At 39.4% G+C, this 6,000-nt stretch overlaps 1 protein-coding gene across 1 annotated transcript in view; it reads right to left on the reverse strand.

Moving 5' to 3' along the window:
• Positions 1-1,539, reverse strand: part of SLCO5A1 (solute carrier organic anion transporter family member 5A1) — a 44,405-nt gene extending 42,866 nt beyond the window's left edge. The window contains exon 1 of the mRNA XM_039345393.1: positions 1,509-1,539. The gene's annotated coding sequence lies outside the window, so the exon portion shown is untranslated. The remainder of the gene's footprint in view (positions 1-1,508) is intronic.
• Between the last annotated feature and the right edge of the window lie 4,461 nt (positions 1,540-6,000).

The raw sequence follows: 6,000 nt of genomic DNA on the forward strand, positions 1-6,000 counted from the left end.
TCTGTAGGAAATTCACCTCACATCTATCTCATTGAATGTCTGGTATCTGGCAAATAAATTTCTCTCAGGCTATTTAATGAAATAGAAAAAAACGTTTTTGTCTGCTTCTCATAGGAAATCTAAATGGTAGGAGATTCAAAACAGAGAAATATGCATTTGAAACAACACAACATCCAATTATGGAATACATAGTGATGACTAACAATGTTTACAGTTTTAAAATGGCTGGTTTTAAAATGTAAGTTATTGCAACCAATGGCTACAATCATTATAGCTATATATTACCTCCTGTGAAGTATCATTTGCTTCTCAATGCTAATTAAAGGGCAGGAAAACCAATAGCTGCTATTATGCTTATGGCTTCCATAGGCCTCACAGAAATGAGTTTAGCTATTTTGGGAACAAGATGCTGGAATAGATGAGCTAATAATACCATCCAACAGGTCTCTTCACATAATCTTATGCTTTTTATTGCAATTTTTTAATGTTGATGATGGCCCAAACAGTAGAAACATAATTGCTATCATAGCTAGTTTGAAGATAAACAATGAGAATTGGCTAAAAGAAGGTTCAGGAGAATGACTTATAGAAACCTCCATTCGTTCTGTGGGAAGTCACCCCGCCCGAGAAGGAAATATTTTGGAGAATATTAAAAAGGCAGAAAAGCAGGCCCAGGTTTTCTTAATAGCCTCAAGCAGAAATATTTCTTTCTCGGGGGGGGGGGTGCTGTCCTCCTACAATTAGCACTCCCCTCAGAGAAAGAAATATTTTGGGGATATTAAAAAGCAGAATATTATATTTCCCAAAGAAATACAATAATGGAAAAGGAAAATCTTAAAAGACAGAAACCAGCCCCCAGAAACCAGCCCCAGCACCTCTCCCCCAGGCAGAGTCCAGGTCTGTAGAAATGCAGATTTGATCATCCTATTCAGGAACACTAGAGCCAGGAAGCGTGGAGCTGATGAGATTAGAAAGACAAAGACCCCTAAAATCCACATAACCCACCCAAACTCTAAAGACATTACCTTAAGGACATAATAGGATTAACGCACCACCATCAAAATACCAAAAGGACACACTCCAAAGCTCAGGTCAACGTTCATGCCACAGGAACAGGAAACAACCTCAAAAGCCCAAGAAGGTATAAAAACCCACCACTCCCAGCAACATGTGATCAGCTTTCCCAGAGCCACATTTCTGTCTGGCTCTGCTCTTCAATAAACTACAATTTTCTTTCTAAAGCAGTCTCCATTTTGTTTATTCCCGGCTTGGACTAGACCACGGGTCGGCAACCTGCGGCTCCGGAGCCGCATGCGGCTCTTTGAGCCTTCCCATGTGGCTCCCAGCCTCCTCTGCCTTTGCAGAGAGAGACAGAGACAGAGACAGAGAGAGGCAATTGCGATTCCCTGCTTCTCTCTCTCTCTCTCTCTCTCTCTCTCTCTCTCTGTGTGTTTGTGTGTGTGTGTATGTGTTTGTGTGTGTGTGTGTGTAAAAGAGAGTGCACTCACAGTGTTCTCCGAGGAGCTGAAAAGCTTTCTGGACGGAGCTCCTCCCTTTCCTGCATCTCTGCAGGAAACAGGAAGCAGGAAGGGCAGGAGAGAGCTAGCTAGCCCAGCTAGGCTGTCTCAGGAATTCTGGGAGTTGAAGTCCATGAGTCATAAAAGAGATGAGGTTTTCTACCCCTGAGCTTGTTGGACAACAGCTTGAAGCTTGCCAGGTGAGCAGCAGATAGGAGAGGAGGGAGAAAGAGAGAGGGAGGGAGAGAGAGGGAGGGAGGGAGGGAGAGAGAGAGTGTGTGTGGGGGGGGAAGAAGAGTGGTAGACCAAGGGCAGATAGAGAGGGAGGGAGGGAGAGAGACAGAGAGAGAGAGAGACCCTTTTGACATCTAAAATGAAGATAACACTGCATATATCCTTTTTTTCCCTCTGTGTGTATGTAATTTTATTCTCTTAAAGCATTCTCTTGGTGATCATTGTTTTAATAGTATGGATATTCCCAAGAGTCATATTTTTACTTTCATTTTTAATGTGTGTGTGTGTGTGTGTGTGTATACATACACACACACACACACACACACAAACACACACACACACCTATAATAAAGGTAAAAAAGGATATATGCAGTGTTATCTTCATTTTAGATATCAAAAGGGTTTTGCGGCTCCCGGTGTTTTGTTTTTGGTGGGAAATGGGTCCAAGTGGCTCTTTGAGTGTTTTGGGTTGCCTACCCCTGGACTAGACCCTGATGAAGGTTTTTCTTTCAACAATAGGATTAACCAAAGAATACCAAAAGGACACACTGAATCTCAGGTCAAAGTTCATGCCACAAGAACAGGAAGAACTCCAAACACAAAATCCCAAAAAGGTATTAAAAGCCATCACTTCCAGCTCCATGTGATCAGCCACTCCAGAAACATGCTGCTGTCACTGAAGTTTCTGGCAGCTAAATAAATAAGAACCTTCTTTCTAAAGCAGTCTCCATTTTGTTTATAGCTGACTTGGACTGGAACCTGATGAAGGTTTTTCTTTCAACAGTTCTTTCTTTATTTAATGCTTTGAAAAAAAAGTTGTTGTAATTTTTCTTTTAACTAACTCTTAGGTTAGTTTTTACAAATTGATCAGAATATTAGCTCAGTCTCAGACAAAGCTGGATTTTATATTGGAAAATAAATTGTCCAGTTTTAGATGCCAGTGTTAAATCAAAACTGGAAGTGACATGTGAAAGGAAGATTTTGAGACAATTCATAGACGTTCTTACATTATAACGGCAATATCAAAGAATGAAAGACAAAATCCACACAACCTCTTTCACATAACAGTATTCCTTTTAAAACTGAAATCCTGCTCAACGGGCTCAGTGCACAGCTGCAGGGCACCCATTATTAGCTCCCTGTTTTGACTATTTACTAGGAAGGCTTCCTTAGCATTTAAGTGGAATGCAGTCTCTCCAGATTCTTCTCAGCTTCTACTTTTGACAAGATTTAAATGAAATATAATCTTTGATTCAAACATATATATGGGTAGGAAAGAGCCCATGGATGAAAATCCTAAAGGGGAAAACAACCTAAGAAACGTGGTAAACTCTGAAAAACGTGATCATAAAAGCCCAGACCAGCACAATTCTACTGAAAAAGAAAAATAAGAAATTCAAGAAGAAACCAGCATGGCTGCACAAAGATCTCTCTGATAAACTGAAAGGCAAAAAGGGCAAATACAAAAAATGGAAAGAGGAGCACATAACTAAGGCCGATTAACAGCAGCCAGCTAGAACATGCAAAGATGAAGTCTGTAAAGCAAAGGCTCAAAATGAACAAAGACTTGCAACAGAAATCATAGATAATAAAAAAAAGTTTCTTCCAACATATTAACAACAAGAAAAAAAGTCAAGGAAACTGTAGGTCACTAAAGAGAGAAGATGGCAACAAAATAACAGGCAACAGGGAGAAAGCAGAACTGTTTAACTCATACTTTGCATCAGTCTTCACACAAAAAGAAACTATAGCCCAACATACCAAAAAAAAAAACCCACTGCAAAAGACAAATTAGAAACAAAAATTAAAATAAGCAAGAAAATGATAAGAGAATACCTAACCGATTACATCCCAGAGTTCTGAAGAAGCTGGCAGATGTTATCTCAGAAGCATTGCACCACAGTTTTCAAAAATCCTGGAGCACGGGGAAAGTACCTGAGGATTGGAAAAGGGCTGATGTGGTTCCCATCTTCAAGAAAGGAAAAAACAGACCCAGGAAACTACAGATCAATCAGTTTAACATCAGTATCTGTGAAGATCCTAGAAAAGATAATCAAAAAACAGATCTGCAAACAACTAGAAGCAAACAAAGATATAAATAGTAGCCAGAACAGGTTTGTTAAAAACAGATCATGCCAAACCAATCTTATTTCATTCTTTGACAAAGTGACTAAACCAACAGACCAGCGAAATACTGTGGACGTAGTATACTTAGACTTCAGTAACGCGTATGATAAATAGACCACAACCTACTCCTTAATAAGTTAGAAAAAGGTGGAATAGACAAACATCACTAGATGGATCTGTGGCTGGCTGGCAAACCATAGTTAACGAGTAGTTCTCAACAGCACTACATCCACATGGAGAGAAATAAGCAGTGGGGTACCACAAGGTTCCGTCTTAGGTCCAGTACTTTTCAATATCTTCATCAGTGACTTAGATGAGGGAATTGAAGGGAAATTCATCAAATTTGAAGATGACACCAAACTGGCAGGAATAGACAACACCCCAGAAGACAAACTCATGATCCAAAATATGTTGACAAACTTGAACAATAGGCCCTATTCAACAAAATGAATTTCAATGTGGAGAAAAGCAAAGTTTTACAGTTAGACAAGAAAAATCAAAGGTACAAGTACAGATTGGGCAAGACCTGGCTTAAAAACAGTAAATGTGAGAGGGCCCTTGGAGTCCTAGTGGACGATCATTTCACTATGAGCCAGTAGTGTGCAGCAGCAACCAAAAAAGCTAATACAATCCTGAGTTATATAAACAGAGGCATAGAATCAAGATCACACAAAGTGCTAGTATCGCTTTATAAAACCCTAGTAAGACCACACCTGGAATACTGCAGCCAATTTTGGTCACCATATCACAAAAAAGATGTTGAGAGTTTGGAAAAAATTCAGAGAAGAACAATTAAGATGATCAAAGGAGAGTAAAACATACGAAGAACACCTGCGGGACTTGGGTTTGGCTAGCCTAAAGAAAAGAAGATATAGAGGAGACATGATAGCAGTAATCTAGTATTTGAGGGGCTGCCACAAAGAAGAGGAGGGTCACGTTATTCACCAAAGCACCAGAGGGCAGGACAAGAAACAATTGTTGGAAACTGAGCAAAGAGAGAAGCAACTTGGAATTAAGGAGAAACTGCCTGACAGTGAGAACAATTAACTAGTGGAATAGCTGGCCCCCAGAAATCATGGGAAATTTTTAAAAAGAGACTAGACAATCACTTGTCGGAGATCGTGTAAGTTTTCCTGCTTGAGCAGGGGGCTGGACTAGAAGATCTCCAAGGTCTATTCTATTCTATTCTATTCTTTGTTTTATGTGTATGCAAAATGCTGTTCTTTCTCTCATACTCTATTTCTGCATGGGAATACCCTGAACACTAGAATTTATGATTAGTATATGACCTCTTCTATTCTCAGAATATACACATTTGTATGGGGAGCATCTTGATGAATTCCTATACAAGCTAAAGGCTCCTTTCCTTCCCAGTTTGAGTCAGTGGGAAAGGCCCTTTCCTCCAAGATGGATATATTGGTGATGGTGTTTAGATTTATTAAAGCTGCCCATTCCGAAAGACTTCAAAAAACTGAATCGGAAGATTAGGCAAAGGAAAAAGAAAAGAGTTACCCACAGAGATGTGCTTCATGATTTACAGAGAGATCTACTATGGTTAGGGAAGTGGCAGACTATGTACTTTACTAAGAGGGAGAAAACAGCATGAGTTGTTAACATTTTAGAGCATCATTCCCAGCTTCACCTTCCAGACACATTGGACTGCAGCTCCCAGCTAAGACATGGATGATGAAGTATTATAGATTTTAGACACTTTTTACATGAATCAGAAATAAGCAGGAAAAAAATCCTATGTTGGAATTTAAAAAATAAAAAAAATCAGACTTATTAAATTCTGCTTTGAGAGTTAGATTAAGCCACTCTTGCGTGATCAAACCATAACTGACTTGGGATCACACTAAACTTGAAACCATGGGCCAGAAATAGGCACACTGTGGTTTTTTTCCCCCCAGCTTGTTTTTCAATGGTTAGTCAGCCAGAGAGTTTTTCCTAATTACCTTTTACTGAGGGATGCTTGGAAGAAGAATTTGCCAGTATGATTTTAAATTACTGCCTTTTCTGAGTTCAGTTCTGTTGAGGACTACCTGTATGTACCTGTACCACATTTTTTAATTTTAATTTTTTAATTTTAGAACTAGGCAGGTCATTTTTTTATTGTCTGAGG

This window comes from Crotalus tigris, unplaced genomic scaffold (assembly GCF_016545835.1).
Source record: "Crotalus tigris isolate CLP2741 ecotype Arizona unplaced genomic scaffold, ASM1654583v1 scf7180000017952.28453644438:3035480, whole genome shotgun sequence".
In the NCBI taxonomy this organism is placed as follows: domain Eukaryota; kingdom Metazoa; phylum Chordata; class Lepidosauria; order Squamata; family Viperidae; genus Crotalus; species Crotalus tigris.